Here is a 17,821-nt window from a genome sequence, read left to right as displayed (position 1 = left end):
TAGCCCCGATAGCTTGGGCACTCTGTCTTCCCTACTAAATATAGAATGCAATGTGGGACTGCTGTTGGATGGCAATTTGTATTCTGTACTCTAAATAAAAGCTGTGGTCAGTTTCTGCCACTACCAGTTTAAGAATGGAGTGTGTTAGAATGTACGTCTTGGGGATATCAGGTATCATTGCAGGGGATTTAGGGGCTCATTAGGATGGTGAAAGGCCTGCCACCGCCAGCCGTGCGGTGGCGAGTCCTCCGCCATCTGATTGTCTATTTGGCGGGGAATCGTTCCGTAAGACTGGTGGGCGCAAAGACCACCAACCACTCTTTCGCCACAGTCAATCGTTATGATTGCCTGGCGGAGCGAATATGACCGGGGAAATGGTGGCGGTGGCTAGCAGGCACCGCCCGCCAGATTACAATGCTGCGTCAGCCAGCCTTTCCATGGCAGTGGAACCACCATGGAAAGGCTGGCAGAGGTTGGATTTGGGGGCACGTTGCGGGCCCACTCTTTGTTGGGGGGTGCACAGGGGGGACCCATGGTACCCCCCCAACATTTACCAGCCCTAAGTGGCAGGCACTGCATATTGACATTGCGAACGGTGCCAGCAGCACCGTCCGCAATGTTGAATCCTAGAGATGCGCTTGCCATCCTGGCGGGTGCATCGTAATTCCAGTGGTGGTCCCAACAACCGCAACAATGGTGGGCAGACTCACGTCCGCCCGCCATCGTTATAGGCCCCTTAATTTTATCAAGGTTCGGCTACTACAACTTAATTTCTTTTTTTAATTACAACAACTTTTTATGGAGATTTTAATATTGATAGAAAAACAATGAGTAAATGGAAGATAAAGAAAGAAGGATTATCATAATCAGTTGTCCAGAATGCACTTGAGTACAGAACTGTATTGAATAGGCAATTTGGTTTTAGAAATACACAAACTCATAGTATGGTTTTGTGCAAGTCACGTGAATCGAGGGTTTCTATACGGAGGGGAACTGGAGGATGTGTACTGGTGATTTGGTATGGACTACGTAATGTGTGACAACCCTGTGCATAGCATGGAGGTAGGAAGAAAAACAGAGATAGAGAGAGAAGAAAAGAAAAGAAACGAAAAGGGAAAGCGGAGGCGAGGTAAGGGAGTGCGCGATGGGGGAGAGGTGGTTAATGGTGCGGGAGTCATTAGAGAGGAGTTGGGTTAGCTGTTGTGAGGAGATATGGAAGTCTAATTTAGACCAGATTTTGCCTTTCCAACTAGTACATTTTTGAAATATTCATTAAGTGAGCTAGTCACACCTCTAGTGAATTGTATCCACTCCCACTTAGGTTTGGGATGAGGGCTTGGATACAACTTTCAACTCGGAAAGTTGGTTTGAGGCCTGGAGAGACAAGGATGTCCCATAGAAGGCGGTCTTCTTTGTTTGGTGCTGGGTGTGTCAGGAAGAAGGATTCCCAGGGTGATGGAGACCCTGGTAGGCTTCCATTTTGTTAGAAGGTTTTACTAATTTCGTTCCAGAACTTCTTAGAAAACGTAAATTCCATTAGCATATGTTTCCAGTCACCTGGTTCCTCTCTGCAACTCCAGGATCTATCTGAGGACTATAAACCAAGTTTGGCTAATTTGGTAAGAGTTTAATGTGCCATGTAAGACATCCACGATCTGCTTTGTGCTTGCGACGGTGTGAATTTGTTTGAAGTAAAGTTCGGTCATATAGATGGCCAGTTCAAGGTAGTCTCCTAGGTACTACAAGACTCGAGCACTTGTTATGTATTGATTTGGTTAGTGTAGAGTTTGTAGGAGACAGAAAAGAGTAGATCTTGGATGCCATGTGGCCTCCTTTAGCAAATGACTAATATGATGGGTACGTCAGGGTGTTTTAGGTCAAGATATAACAGTCTTAATTTTTAAGAAGTGGTAATCGTCTAGAACGTTTAGAATAAAATCGTGTTTTAATTTGGGGACAAAGGCAGGGGATTTGAGGGTATACCAAGATCATCTACCACGAGTATGCCTTTTTTGCCCAGTTGTCTATATAGAATGTTTTACTTTATCGTTCACAGCCTTCATTGTACAATAAGGATGAGATGTTGAATGATGCATTTTTGTGGGGAGTTTGTTGTCAATGTTGCATATTGCCTGTGCTGTGCTTGATAGAGTAGATGCTGAATGGTCCATTCTTACTTTTTTGGTAGTGATTATGAATGTGAGGGAGGACGGGTCTGCAAGACCTTTTTTGATATCCAGTCATGAAAGGGGGTGGTATTAGGGTTGGAGAGCAAGAAACTTTGCTAGGAAGGCATGTTGATATATCCTATAGCGTGGTAAAAATAGGTTGGCAATTTTTGGGGGAAGTCTTAGTTTAGGTTTTTAAGGGAAATTCTTAGTTTTTTTGGATTGCCATAGGAAGTCATTGATAATTGCATCTATTTTGGTGAAGGAGTCTGAGATGTATGTAGGGGACATGCTAATTAAAAAATGTACAAGTGGGGTAATCATCATTTTGATGGATTCTATTCTTCCCCAGCATATGATGAATCTGGAAGACCAATTATCCAGGATGTCTTTGATTTTATGTAATGTAATTTTCTCACTGTAGGTTTTGGGTTCTCAAGAGGTTTTGGGTGTACCGGAAATCCCAAGTATTTTATTTTGTCTAGGGCCCATTTAAGGCCATGGTTGGCAATATCAGTACTGTTACTGTGCACGTTTAGAGGCAGGACCTCTGTCTTGTCTTTGTTGAGGCAGTAGCCTGATACCTGCATGTAGCTGTTGATAGTAGATATGATGTAGGGCAGTGCAAGGTCTGCTTCAGTGGTAAATAAGAGAATATCTATTGCGTAGGCAGCTAGATTCTGTTGGCCTGCCTTGAAGGGAATGTCTGGGCTATGGGGATTCTCTCTAATTTGGAGGAGTAGGATTTCCAGCGTTAACAGAAAAAGCAGGTTCCCTGTTAGAGGTCAAAGGAGTTCGATAGACTGGCACTGATGTTTATTCTTGCTTTGGGTTCCTTGAAAAGGGCAAGTACCATTCTTATTAGGGAGGGGCCTAAATTAAAGGTAGTGAGAGTGGCATGAAGAAACAACCATGAGACCATATGAAAGGCCTTCCCTGCATCAAGTAATATTTAATGCACAAGGAGGCTGATTGAGTTGATGTGCTTTCTAAATAGTATTGCTGAATAGTTTGAAGTTATCAGCGCTAAAACTGCTTTTAAATAAACCCTGATTGTGAAGTGTGTATTATTTTGTTATGTATGGGTTCCAAACAGAGAGCGAGTATTTTTGCATGCATTTTGCCCTCAACATTTATTATGGACATTGGGCTAATATTTTTGGGATTGGCTAGGCCTTCCCCCTATTTCGACATAACTACAATCATTAGTTCTGCAGAAGTTCCTTTGAAGATACCTGTGGATGATAAATGATAAGCTAGGTCTGTTGGGGGAGTGAGGGGTGGTCAAGGATGATTCCCAAGTCTGGTAGAACGAGGCCGAGAAGTTGTCCAGGCCCAGTGTCTTCTTAACTTTGAGTTTTATGATTAGATTTGAAACTCTGTGTCGGGAAATACGTCTTTCTAGTGCGAGTTCTGTATTATTGCCTATTTTTTTGTGTTGATTTTGTGGAGTATTCCAAGCATGTATGATAGGGGGTATTGTTTGATTTTGAATAGAGGGAGCAACAGAATTTTTCAAAAGTGGATAGTATACCTTCCTCTCTAGTGGAAGATATGCCAGATAGGCGATAGGCGATACTGACGAAGCAGCTGTTGCACGCGGCCGGACTTGGCTCCGCTGCATGTTTCCTGGCCGGGCTGGGCTCCGCTTTGCTGTTTCTGGCCGGGCTTGGCTCCGCCATTGTTTGTTCCCCTTCGTGGTGCTCCTGGTCGGGCTTGGCTCTGCCGGGGGAAGCCTCAGACCACAACCCCCAGCAGCCTCATCGCGGCAAGGACGCCGCACACGCAACAAGGAAGCGCCGGGAGACGCATAAAGGAGAGCACGCCGGAAAGCTCTGGGGGAGGCGATACTGACGAATCAGCTGTTGCACGCGGCCGGGCTTGGCTCCGCTGCATGTTTCCTGGCCGGGCTGGGCTCCGCTTTGCTGTTTCTGGCCGGGCTTGCCTCCGCCATTGTTTGTTCCCCTTCTTGGTGCTCCTGGCCGGCTTGGCTCCGCCGGGGGAAGCCTCAGACCACAACCCCCAGCAGCCTCATCGCGGCAAAGACGCCGCACACGCAACAAGGAAGCGCCGGGAGGCGCATAAAGGAGAGCACGCCGGAAAGCTCGGGGGGAGGCGATACTGACGAATCAGCTGTTGCACGCGGCCGGGCTTGGCTCCGCTGCATGTTTCCTGGCCGGGCTGGGCTCCGCTTTGCTGTTTCTGGCCGGGCTTGGCTCCGCCATTGTTTGTTCCCCTTCGTGGTGCTCCTGGCCGGGCTTGGCTCCGCCGGGGGAAGCCTCAGACCACAACCCCCAGCAGCCTCATCACGGCAAGGACGCCGCACACGCAACAAGGAAGCGCCGGGAGGCGCATAAAGGAGAGCATGCCTCCTCGTCGTGCGGGCGCGCCCGGGAGAAGCCCGGGACAAGGGCGGGCCCTCTGTGGCCCTCAGAGGCCTGAGGAGACTGGACTGGGCCAGGGACTGTACATCGCCTCATTCGGACTTCTAAGGTGCTGTGAGCACGTAAGACCTTTTTACTCATTACTGTTTTCTTGTGAGTGTTTAGACCCGAGGGTACTTGTGTGTAAGTTTTATATCACTACTGCTCATAATGTCTAAATCCAAAACAAATAAGGTGATGGTGGGCCCGCTTCTTTGGACAATTTCCTGGTTAGAAAAGTAAATCAGATTAACAATGATAGACGTGCTTCTTTGGGGAAGGGCACTATGACAGGGGAATTATCAGAAAAATCCCCTATTAGTCTGACCCAAGACATTGAAGTTAACACGAGTGATGTTATTTCTATTGACCCTCCAGTGCCCATTCTAGTGAGTGTCGAGGTTCATTCAGACTCACTGGCGCTGTTAAGCGAAGATACCGGTGTGCTGAATGAGACCCAACCTGAAACCAGGCCCCTGAGAACCTGTAGAACAGTATCTCAAAAAGAGTCTGGGAAACACAATAACTCTAAGGCTAAAAAAAAGGATGGTAACGCAATCAATAGTCCTGCTATAATAACCCCCTTTGTATTTACGGGCACTAATGGTAATGGTGTTAACTTAAACTCTGATTTGCTTGCTTCACTTATAAAAAATCTAGAAGTTTCTTTAACAGCAAAAATAGAGGAGCTTATTAAACCATTAACCAATAAGATAGATAACCTAGTAAAGGAAGTGACAAGGCTGGGTGGTCTGCTATCGTCACAGAAGACTGCAACATCTAGTGGAAATGCACACTCTGGGGGAAAGGGAGAGAAGCTGTTGAAGTTATTGATACACAGAATAAGGGGAGGGGGAATATTGTTGCCGCAGCGGCCACAGGGTCTGAAACACCCAATCGATTGGATAACCCTGTGGTAACTGCCTCGCAGCCACAACCATCTACAAACCCCCAAAGCAGTAGAGCCCCTAGACCCCCGAGGTACAACCGCTATTTAAATTTACCACCAGACTGTGCTCCGTTTGTGGCAGTACTGACTAATGTTCCCCCTTGTGGCACCCATCCCGCATCTCCCTATGATGAATCCCACACTTCTCTGAAAAATAAGACAGTGGCATGGCTTAACAAAAATTGTGGTTTTCCCATCTCATATTCTGACCAGATAATGGCAGTAAGGCGTGTAAATTGGGTGGGACCTTCTAAAAAGACTGGTTCCGGGGACTGCATAGTTATAAATTTTAAACACCCCCAGCATGTGGCAACTGTCCTTCTGAGAGCTTCATCACTGGTATATAATGTGAATAGTATCTGTGTACGCCCCCTGGGTTACTTTTATGCGCATCTGTGCAAACCGATACCCCAACAGAGTTTAACCAGGCGGGTGTTTGAACCTTATACTCCTGTCCAAGACACTCAATTTCTCTATAACATCACTAATCCCTGTGGGTCAGGTGGACCCAATGAAATTTATAACAGGAGTACTAGTGTCGGGCACTATCAATATGGGTTGAACTTAAACACACAGAACAGGTACGAAGTGTTATACGGTCTTGAGCTGTGTGATTGACGGGTGGCACCTGCGGCTCAGGATACTGTGGCTACAGGTGAATTTACAAACTCAGATAACCCGGTGGGCATAACGCCAGGATGTCATGTTGTCTCTTGGAATATTGCTGGTCTCGCGGCCAAAATTTCTGATGTAAATTGGGTGACCTACATTAAGCAATTTTCGATCATCTGTTTACAAGAAACTTGGGAGGTGGGTTGTAACCTTTTTCTGGAAGGGTACAAGGCCTTCTATATGCCAGCTTTGCCATCATTAAGGGGTAGGTCTAAGGGGGGTCTTGAAATTTTTATCTCCATACTAATACCCTGCGTAGTACGAAGAATTGAAGCGCAGCATACAGGTGTAATGGGCTTAACTTTATCTGGAGGTAATGTCCTAGTGGGCCTGGTGAATTTTTATAATGCTACTCATGATAGTGTAGGCAGGAATCAAATTCTTATATTAAATTCTTTTGTCTCTAGTTTTATGAAAGATCTGGGCCATAACCTCATGATTATGGGGGATTTTAATCTGCATCCCTGCATAGATCCATTGCACAAGTGCTTACCAGAAATGTCTTGTGAACGTGCGGGCTGTCTCCATATGGAGCATACTAAGGAGGGGGAAATGTGCAATGACTTATTGGATGACTTTGACCTTTCACTGGCTATGACACAAAAGGATCCGCTGTATTGCTTTGACACCCCCACTTTTAAAGGGCATGGAAGGGGTACCTTCATAGACCATTTACTGGTCTCTCGGACGATGCAAACTTTTTTAGATTCTTTTTGCATTGTCTTGAGCGAATTCAGTGACCATAACCCTCTAACAATCTACTTAAAATGTCCCTGGGTAAAAAAGGGAAATAAGATCATTAGTCAAGGCAGACTGGGAACAACAGATGGGAGGAGGCGGTTAAAATGGTCAATGGTCTCCGCGGACATCCTTTATAAAAACATTGCTGAAAGGTGTGTAGAGGATATTAAAGTTTGTACCAATGAGGGGAGTGATCCTAGGCTGGTTCTAGAGGCTTATCAAAATGTTACGGAGAAGGTGTCAGTGTTTCTATCTGTCCCTAACAAAAACCAGGTTAAAACAGGCCCGAGACGGTTTAGCCATGACTGCACTAAAGTTACTCGCAAACTGAGGCTTGCATTGTCAGATTCCCAGAGGAATCGGGAGGACGTAAAACTATGCAGAAAGGAATATAAGGCCATTACTGTCGCCCGCAAGGAGTTTCTAAGGAAAGAGGCCTGGGAGGAATTACTTGATCCTTCTACCCTGAACAGCAGCACCAGGTTCTGGGCACTGGTTAAAAAACCTTTTTTGACAGAGGACCCAGGAGATGGACTTGTGTGCTGCATAACTAAAGAGGAATGGGAAAGTCATTTTAAAAGCCTGTATTACTCTGAGGTTTCTGGAACTATGGCTGCTGCCCCCTATGCTAGGGGCAGCGCTATTATATTTGACAAAAGTGAGGTCTTGGCTGCCATAATGGGTCTTACTGCAAATAAAGCTCCAGGACCTGACAGAATACCACCGGATCTTTATAAATCTGATCCAGCTTTCTGGGCACCCATTCTGGTTGCTGTATTTAATGCTGCAGCCATAGTGGGCTGTCCGGGAATGTGGGGATTGTCAACTATAGTCCCTGTCTTCAAGAAGGGAGATAGGGGAAGTGCTCTTTGTTACCGACCGATATCCCTAATAGATTCAATGGTTAAGATTATGGGGAGAGTCCTACTTCAACGCTTAACAAGCTGGTCGATTGAAAATAACATTATGTCGACTTCTCAATACGGCTTTTGTGAAGGCCGCTCTACCATGACCCAGTGTCTCAACCGGTTTCTTATTCTGAATAAATACACTGTTGTACAGAAAGGAGTAATTCACCTTGCCTTCATGGATCTGTCCTCAGCCTTCGACTGTGTTAACAGGGGGAGGCTGTGGCAGACCATGAGGGATAAAGGTGTTGATAGGGGGACTGTGGATTTCCTTGCGGATCTGCATAATGACACAAGAGCCAATGTGAGGTTCTCATCGAATGGGGAAACCACAGGAAATTTTAGTATTAATAAAGGAGTACGTCAGGGGTGTATCTTGGCCCTATTTCTTTTCAATTTTTATATAAATGATTTAGAGGCTAAATTGCAAGAGGTAAAATCAGATTGCCCTAGAGCTGGTGCGAGGGGAATTCCTTTACTTTTATACGCAGACGATGCGGTTTTAATTTCACGAACGGAAAAGGGTCTCCAGGCACTTTTGAATGCTTTAAATAACTTTATGTCTGATAGGGACCTTATGGTCAACAATTCTAAATCCTACATAATGCATGTTGGCCGTCAACCAAAAAAGAAGTTCATTTTTAAATTAAATGATGTCTTGATCCCCATCACCCACACGTTCTCATACTTGGGTGTCTTATTCGATACGAAGCTTAGTTGGGCTCCACATGTGGCTAGGAAGAAGGGGGAAATGACCAGAGTAAATGCCTCCATCTTCAACTTTGCCACTAAACTGGGGAAAAAGCCAAATGTGGCCATGATGAAATTATACAATGCTAAATCAATAGCCACCGCAGTTTACGGTAGCGAGATATGGGGCTATACAAATGGCGATCAACTACAAATAGTCGAAAATAATTTTTTTAAGCGTCTGCTGTGTGTCCCAGGAAGTACACCGAATTTAGCAGTACATGAAGAGCTTGGTTGCCAGCACTTATCCGACATTCTTGGATTGAAACCACTGTTATGCTGGGTAAAATTATGGTTAAGTCAGGAAATTCCTTTAACCCACCAGATAGTGGAAGATCTTGTATCGCTTGATCATGCAATGTGTGTACCTTGGCTTAAATATTTGAAGTCCCAATTTCTGAAGCTTGGTCGCCTGAACTTGTTTGATAACCTGAGGGATATAGTCAAGGGTGATGTTGCAGCAATTAAGAGGGCCTTTTATATGGATCGCAGTGCCCTAAGAGATGAAGCTGAGCTCTTGAAACCTAATGTTAGGAAGTATATCATGTTAAGAACTTGTGATACTATGGAACTGTACCTAACATGCTCCTTTACCTCCCATGATAAATTTTTGCTGTCCCGGTTCAGGTTCAACATCTTTCATCATCTTTTAATTAGACCAAAGTCGGACATTTTTAAAAAACCAGCAGCTCCCTGTGGCTGCGACGGGAAGTCTCCACAGGATATGCTGCATTTTATATTTGTATGTACGTTTTATGAATACCCTCGTAGGCGGTATCTTGTCACTCTTTTAAAGAGATTACATTTTAATCAAATTAGACCCGCGCTTATGTATTTACTGCTGCTGCACTCTGATAGTGTCCTCCAGGTGTTAGAATTTTTAAAACTAACTATGAGATTAAGAAAATGTTTAGATGAGTAACTGTGACTTACCCGCAGCCCAATGCACTAATGCACTTTTTCTGTATATGGGCACTACTTGCACTTTTCCTGTATTGATTTTGTCTACTCACTCTTCTAAGAAACGTATGTGTTATATGAATTTAAGATTGACTTTGTAATTATTGTGATGTTTTTAAAATGAAATGTGTAATGTTTTGTACTTTTATGGATTGCAATATATCCGAAATAAAGTCAATTTGAATTTGAATTTGATATGCCAAAATCGTTGGTGATGGAGGTTATTCTTGTTTTGTGTTGGCTTTATTTTAAGTAGGACACTAGTATTTTCCCTGCTTTATTACCTCTGCAGAGTGTAATGCCTTTATATCTTTGGATTATGAAGTGAGCTTTGTTTCTCAGAATTTTGTTGTATTTATTCTTTAGTTAGGCAGTTTGAGACTTGTCTCTGGATTTCTTAAAGTCTTTTTCTATCAGTTTTATCTGTTGTTCAAGTTTGTTTCGGGCACTATTATCTTGTTTGTGTTTGACATCAGTTTAATCATGTGTCCTCGGATGGCGGTTTTAAGGGCATCCCATACAATTTGGGGGGTAGGGCCTGAATCCTTATTGAATTCTAAGCATTGGTCAATCTCCTTCCTGATTATTTCTCTAAAAGTTGGGGCTTTCATAAGGAGAGGGTTCACTCTCTATATCTTAGGTTTAGGGGCAGTGCCTAAAGTGTGGTACATTAAAGAGATGCAGGCACGGTTGGTAACTAAGATCAGTTCGATGGTGAGGTTACCGGTAAATGAGACATGTGGCCTGTCATTTAGAATATAGTGTACACGAGAAAATGTTTTATGAGGGTGAGAGAAGAACGAGTAGTCTTTACCTGTGGGATTAAAGAGTCTCCAAACATCTTTTAGTTTGTGTGTCTTGCAAAGGTTTAACATGTGTCTGTGAGATTAGTTGGGTTTAAAGGCGCATGCTGAGTTGCTATCTAGGGTGCCGTCCCACAGCAGGTTGAAATCACCACCCATAATGATTTTGCACTGAGAGGACAACAGATTCATTTTTGGCTTAGATCAGTCTAGAGAGTTGGGTTGTCATTGTTGGGGGAGTAGATTTTCACAATCAAAAGTTCAGAGTTGTCTTGTTGACTTCTGGTAATGAGCCACCTGCTTTCCAGGTGTAGGTGGGAGAGCAGACAGGGGGGATGAGAATAGGAAGAAAGAGGATTAAGAGAGATAAGAGTTAAGTGTAGGGTTAGCATAGCGTAAACAGGAATGTGTCTGGGTACCTGTGACGAGGAGGTGCCCCCTGACGATGCCTCCTCCTTGAAGACAGTCCGAGAACAGTTGCCTCTTTATCCATCCCCCTCTCCCCTCCTCTATTTTCAGACCCCGGCTCCGGAACACTGTCCCTTTAAATTTACCCGGCAACCCGACCGTCAAAGCGGTCATGTGACCAGGTCAGCTGACTCTCCGGGCTTCAAAACGGAAGAGTCTCTGAGCGAAGGGAGTTCGTAGTGGAGCCCAGCCGAAGAAACAGCGGAGGCGTCTGGAGGAGATCCCGACGTGCAAACCTTCTTCGTGAGCCCTGGACTCTCGGACTCCTGGATCCCGCCCATTATGAAGGCTGAAGAAACCCCGCGACAAGCCGACGCCTCGACAGAGGAACGGACCGGCAAGAAGGAACCGGACCTTATCCGGCAACACGCTGAGTGCAGCCACGGCCGCGGAGGGTCGTAGCTGCATAAGGTACGGGGACAGCTGGGGGCCGTTTTGGTCCGGAGGTGAGGGCGAGCCTGTCCGCATACCGTCTGGGGCCGAGCTTGGGGCACAAAGACTGAGGGCCATAGAGCAGAAGAGCTTCTAGGCCAAAGGCGATTCACTGGTGTCGGGTGGTGTTTATGCCCCTCACTTCCCTACTCCCTTTTTACTTGCGTAGAGCCCCGGGGACCTTTCCTTACCAGTGTTTTTTTTTCTTTTTTCTTCTGAGTGGTGCTGAATCCTTGCGGGAATCACCCCTTCATGCTCCAGAATCCTGCAGACCTAGGACAAGATTCTCTGAGGCAAGAAGAATGAAGACTAACCCTAGGAAGGAACCCCTTCATTGGTTGGAACAGTGTCTAGTTGTTTTCTTTGTTTGATTGGAGGAAGCCATTAATAAAAACCCTGACTGTTAAGCACTTCCTGTTTCCCTGTCTCATTCTCCACCGCGCAACACGTGGTGTCAGAAGTGGGATACTAGCGCCTACCAATCATGGAAAACATATTTCAGCAGCTTATTCGCGGTCAGGAGAAGCTTGAGTGGGTGGTAGGGAAACAGTTGACAACCGCCCATGCGGACAGGGAACTGTTCAGGAATACCATGACTCAACAAGCTGAACAATTACAGAAGGTTGCAGATGACCAACTGGAATTGACTTCCCAGTTGCAAAACCGTACTGGGACTGGGCCTAATATTTCTTTACAAAAATATATTAGCGGCGAGGACCCTGATGCATTTTTACTTAATTTCGAGAGGGCAGCCAGAGCATCAGGATAGCCCGAAGCTAAATGGCCGTTCTTTTTGGCCCCCCTTCTTACAGGCGAGGCCCAAGCCGTCTATCAGGTGGCAAACGCAAGTGGTCACACTCCTTATGCTGAGATAAAAAACATTATATTAGACGACCTTGGGATGGACGCCGATGCCTACAGAGTCCGGTTTAGGAAGGAGCGAGCGACACCCACGGACAATCCAAAAACACATTTTTTTCAAACTAAAGGCAGCGGCCAATAAATGGCTTAAACCCCAAACTAATACAAAGGAGGAGATAATGTCACTCATATATTTAGAACAATATATAGAAGCCCTACCCTACTCGATACAGAGGTGGCTTAAACAACATACCCATTTGGCTGCTGAACAGGCGGTAGAAATGGCAACCACATTCTACCAAGCACAACCGCGCAACTTGTCAGAAGTGGAGAACACAACACGACTGCCTCCCTCGGTGGCTCGATCGGAAAGGAAGCCTCCAAAACCTAGTCCAGAACTTCAAAAAAAACATAATTACCGACCAGAACCCATTCCTATTAGAAACCCCCTGTGTTTTGATTGTGGAGACTGGGGGCATATTGCCAGAAACTGTCCCAGAAAAAACACACCAGAAGAACCCATGGACATAGGATATGTTCCTCGATCCATTCTATATTCTGATAAGATGAGACCCAGTTTCTACGTGAGTCTTCGAGTGGGAGGGGTGACTGTAAAAGCTCTCCTAGATTCAGGCTGCCGGCAGTCGTAGTACGGCAGTCCTTAGTACAACCCTCTTCTCTCAAAACCCAACAGGAAGTCCCTATTCAGTGCGTACATGGGGACATTAAAACCTACCCACTAATAGTTACCCAGACCAGTCCCTACTGGGGTCACGTTAAAAGCTAGACTTGGGGTCCTTCCATTTCTCCCCGAAGAAATGATCCTGGGACAGGACAATCCATCTTTTTTGACACACCTAAAGAACACTTTACAGACATACCGACCAAACCAAACCGTAGAACAATCCTTCCTTACCCAAGCCCCTTGGCTTTCTGACAAAATCTTTCGCTATAGTCAAATGAACGACTCCTCTCTCCAAAGTGCCTGGGATAGTGCAAGACATACCCTTCCTAACGAGAAGCCTGTATATCCATCCTTTCAGATACAAAATGACCTCCTCTACAGAATAGCTAAGGAGAATGACCCACCCAAACTCCTTGCCCCCCAAGCTTTTCGTGACCAAGTCCTTTTCTTTGCCCATTCACACCTAACAGCAGGTCACAGAGGAGCACAGAAAACTACAGACATGCTATCAAAATATTTTTATTGGCCAGGCATATTTGCACAGGTCACTAAATTCTGTCAAGAGTGTGACATATGTCAAAAAAAGAACCCGTACAAACCTCCTCCTGTTCCCTTAGAACTTCTGCCAATTATAGGAACCCCCTTTGAAAGGATAGGCATGGACCTTATAGGTCCGCTACCCAGACCAAGAAAGGCCATCTGTATGCCTTAGTGGTTGTCGACTACGCCACCAGATACCCAGAGGCCTTCCCCTTGTGTGCCCCTACCAGTCAGAATATCAGTGACCGGCTTCTAGAATTGTTTTCCAGGGTGGGCTTCTCTCGAGAGATACTCACAGACCAGGGGACCCCGTTTGTCTCCAAGATAATGAAGCAGGTTTGTAAGTCACTTGACATATCACACATACAAACTTCCGTTTCCCATCCCGAGACAGACGGCCTATGTGAACGGTACAACTCCACCCTGAAACTGACACTAAAAAAACTATTGAGTGTTGAAGGGAAGGATTGGGACATGCTCCTTCCTTTGGCTTTGTATGTCATTAGAAGCCAAACCCAGGCTAGTTTGGGGTGCTCCCCCTTCCAACTTCTCTATGGGCGTGAACCCCGAAGCCTGTTGGAAATCACTAAGGAGTATTAGGAACAGGAAAAGGAAGAGGAGACTAGGTCATTTTTGGAGTACACTCAGAGCCTTCGTAGCCGGTTACAGAAACTGAGGGATTTCGCTGATGCGAATCTGGAGAAGGCCCAGATTAAATAGCAAACGTTTTACAATTGAGGAAAAAAATAGCGCCACTTAAAAAAAGGTGATTGGGTATTAGTCTTAATGCCCTCTGGCCTTACAAAGGTAAAAACAGGCTGGCAAGGCCCCTATCAAATTGTGGAAAAGGTCGGTCTAACATCTTACCAGGTCCAGGTTATCCCCAACGGACCCAACTATACCATAACAACGTAAACTTGTTGCGAATGGACTTGCGAAAGGTGGCTGACAAAGTTTCTGATCTGGAGGGCAACATAGCAGAGCTGCAAGGGGAGGTGACATCCCTCAAACTGTCGCGCAACTCAAGGCAAAGACCGGCGACCTGGAGAGAAGAGCGGAGGATGCGGAAGGGAGGGCGCGCCGCAGCAACATCAGGGTCTTGGGAGTGCCGGAACAGGCGGAGGCTGGAAACGCGGAACGATTTCTGGAGGACTGGATTCGTAACCCGCTGTGCCCGAGGGGCTTCTCGGAGGTCTTTGTAATAGAGCGAGCCCATAGAGCCCTGGTCCCGCGGCTGCGGCCGGGGGCCCCTCCACGAGCTCGGATTGCCAAAATCCTCAATTACAGGGACAGAGACTGTATCCTCAAGGCAGCGAGGGAATCGGCGAACCTCACAATCGAAAACAGCAGAATATCCATCTACCCAGACTATACCCAGCAAGTCCAGGAGCAGAGAAAATCCTTCCTGGGTGTCAAGCGGAAACTCCGGGAGATGAATTTACAGTATATGTTGTTATACCCGACTAAACTGAAGGTGCTGGCACAGGGGAAAGCTCATTTCTTCGAAAGCCCGGAAGAGGTCTGGGAATGGTTGGAGATTCAGGGTAACGACCTGCCGCCTGGTGAACGAGGCGGGGATAGAAAGATGTGGGGAACGCGAGCCCAGAGGAAGCGCCCGAACAGGAGACGACTGAGGTCTGAGTAAGCAGCAAGCGGAGACCAGCGCAGGGTGTTGGTGGGAGTGGATGGAGCCTTGCTTCTGGATCCTACCGGAGAGGATAATGACGCGGAGCCCTTGAAATCCACGGGAAAAGACGAGGTTTTGGTCCCCAACACACTACCGGTCCCGGTAGCAGACATGTCACTAACTGCTGCAGCAATTCCTGAGACCGCTGTGACTGGGGCTCCTGAGACGGTGGATCCTTCTTGAACTGGCTAAGTAGTTGGGGTTCTGAACTGTACAATATGAGACGAGGACACAACTCCTTGGGTGTGGATTGCAGAAAGTTCTGGGGGTGTTGTATGCCTAATGGAGTGGGGGAGGGGGGTACTCCTCTATGTGTGGTGTGTGTGAGGGGGAGAGAGTGGACCAGGTTAGGGGACGTGGAAGTGTACCTTGCCTGGAATTAGAAAGTGTGAACCCAGAGTAAATGCTTTAAATGGGGTCATGTAGGGAGCCGGAGTGGGGGGGGGAGGGAGTTATTTGTTCTTTGAGTTTGGAGTGTATTTCCCCTCGTTGGGCGGATGGGGTGGCTGTGTACGTCCTGGCACCGGCAGGGAAAGGGCATGTTCGGTTGTTGCTGATACATTGCTCGAGGGTGGGAGGAGGGGGGTCTGTTTGAAGGAAATGTTCAAAGGGTATGTTGTTGGCATCAGTTGTATCACAGGTCGGGCACTGGAGGGGCTTGCTCTGGAGGCGAGAGGTAGTGATGGGGTAGGATAGGCTGAACATTATGGGTTACAAACTCATGAGTTGGAATGTGAGGGGGTTAGGCACCTGCACCAAGAGATATTGAGTCCTTTCATTCCTCCGCAGACATGGTGTATCCATCACTTGTCTGCAGGAAACTCACCTGGTGGACGAAGGGGCGCTGAAGTTGGCCAAAAAATGGCAGGGACAGTTGTATCATGTGTCCTACTCTACATATGCCAGGGGGGTCCTGATTTGGGTGGCCCCAGGGGTACAGTTCGCTATGCAGTATATGGAAGCGGACATCGTTGGCAGATATCTGCTCCTCCGGGCTAAATTTGGCGGCAGGGACATTGTCATCTTAAACTCATATGCTCCCAACTCAGATGATCCGTCCTTTTTTAGGGCCTTGCAAGATGTTTTGACTCACGACCTGGGGACACCGACGCTTTGGGTTGGGGACTTCAACTGCATTCTGGACTCGGTCCTGGATAGATCTCCACCCAGGGAGGGCACGAAACCCCGTATGACGCACAACACCTACAGCCGCCTGGACAGAGTCCTTGTGGCCAATGTCGAGCTCAATATGTCAGTGGAGGTTACCCACCAGGCTCGTTTCTTGTCAGATCACTCACCTGTGGCCTGCATGGTCCAGTGGGGGCCTCTGGTTGCTCGTCCTCGTATTTGGAGGCTGCCGGAAGGCATACTCAGAGATCCCATAGGAAAGGCACAAATGAGAAAGGCCATTGGGGACTATGTAGATCTTAATTGGGGGCAGGAGAACTTACCCGCAGCCACTTGGTGGGAGGCCCTGAAAGCCGTGGTGAGGGGTGCTTGTATGGGGCTGACCTACGGAGTCCGGAAACAACTCCTTTGTGACCTTCAAAAGGAGGAGGATACTCTACTGCAGGCCCAACTTATAGTAGACCCCAGTGCCCTGCAGCGGCGAGAGGAACAGGCCGCCCGTGCTAGGCTACAGGATGTGTTGGATAGACTGGATAAATATACGCTGGGTCAACATAGGCAGCGCCTCCACAGGGAGGGTGATAATGCAGGGAGGATCTTGGCATGGATATTGCAGAGGGAGCAGACCCCTGAGTGTATCGTAGCCTTACGGGACCTGACTGGACAAGTGGTGTATTCGGAGCAGGCCGTCCTTGGGGTCCTCCAATCTCACTTGTGGCAAGTCTATGCAGCGGACTCGCCCATCTCGGAATTCTCTTATCTCCCCTACTTGCAAGACATACAAATGCCGACCCTTGCGGACTCGGATAGGGAGGAGCTTGATGCGGCCCTGACATTGGCAGAGATCCGTGTGGCCTCGGCCCGATTGCCGCGCACTAAGATGCCGGGAAGTGACGGATTTCCGTCAGAGTTTTACCAGGAATACCAGGATTCCTTGGCTCCGCTTCTTCTCTAGGTCTTTCATGAGGCATTTGACAGTGGTGAGCTCCCATCGAGCATGGCCCAAGGGGAAATATGCATGATCCTGAAACCAGGGGGGGGACAAGTTTGACCCTTCGTCGTACCGGCCAATAACTATGATAAACTCAGACGTAAAAATTCTGACTAAGCTGCTGGCATCGCGACTGGCGCCCCACATGGAGTACTTGGTGCACCAGGACCAATGTGGTTTTATTCCTGGGCGGAACACGGATATGAACTTGAGACGGTTGAACCATATCCAACATGGAGTGGGTGGGAGAGACGAGCAGACTGTCTTGGTCTCTATAGACCTGGCTAAGGCGTTCGAAACAGTCGACTGGGGCTACCTGCAGAAGGTGCTCCGGAAGGTGGGTCTGGGGCCCAAGTTCAGTCGTTGGATTCGAATCCTTTATAACTCCCCTCGGGCCAGGGTGCGCCTGGGAGCTGCGAAATCGGAGAAGTGGAGGCTGGAGAGGGGCACGAGGCGGGTATGCCCGCTCTCGCCGCTTCTCTTTGCGCTCACGATTGAGCCCTTTGCCGTCACGCTGCGAACGGAGATGAGATGATGGGGCATCCAGGTGGGCGACGCTTGCAATGTATTGTCGCTATATGCAGACGACGCATAATTTTACCTGTCGTCCCAGAGGGACGCGCCGCCGAAGTTATTGCAACACCTGGACCGCTTT

At 47.3% G+C, this 17,821-nt stretch overlaps 1 protein-coding gene across 3 annotated transcripts in view; it reads right to left on the bottom strand.

The window, feature by feature from the left end:
• Window positions 1-17,821, bottom strand: part of LOC147703669 (butyrophilin subfamily 1 member A1-like) — a 349,015-nt gene that overhangs the window by 273,689 nt on the left and 57,505 nt on the right. The window contains exon 1 of one of the 3 annotated variants that reach the window (XM_086932014.1): window positions 10,794-10,908. The exons of the other annotated variants lie outside the window; for them this stretch is intronic. The gene's annotated coding sequence lies outside the window, so the exon portion shown is untranslated. Of the gene's footprint in view, window positions 1-10,793; window positions 10,909-17,821 lie in introns of those variants that run through there. 3 annotated transcript variants of the gene reach the window in all.

The sequence above is a fragment of the Lissotriton vulgaris genome, chromosome 7, assembly GCF_964263255.1.
Source record: "Lissotriton vulgaris chromosome 7, aLisVul1.2, whole genome shotgun sequence".
NCBI classification, from domain to species: domain Eukaryota; kingdom Metazoa; phylum Chordata; class Amphibia; order Caudata; family Salamandridae; genus Lissotriton; species Lissotriton vulgaris.
The sequence above is the reverse complement of the archived record's forward strand: the minus strand, read 5'-3'. Positions and strand labels throughout refer to the sequence as shown.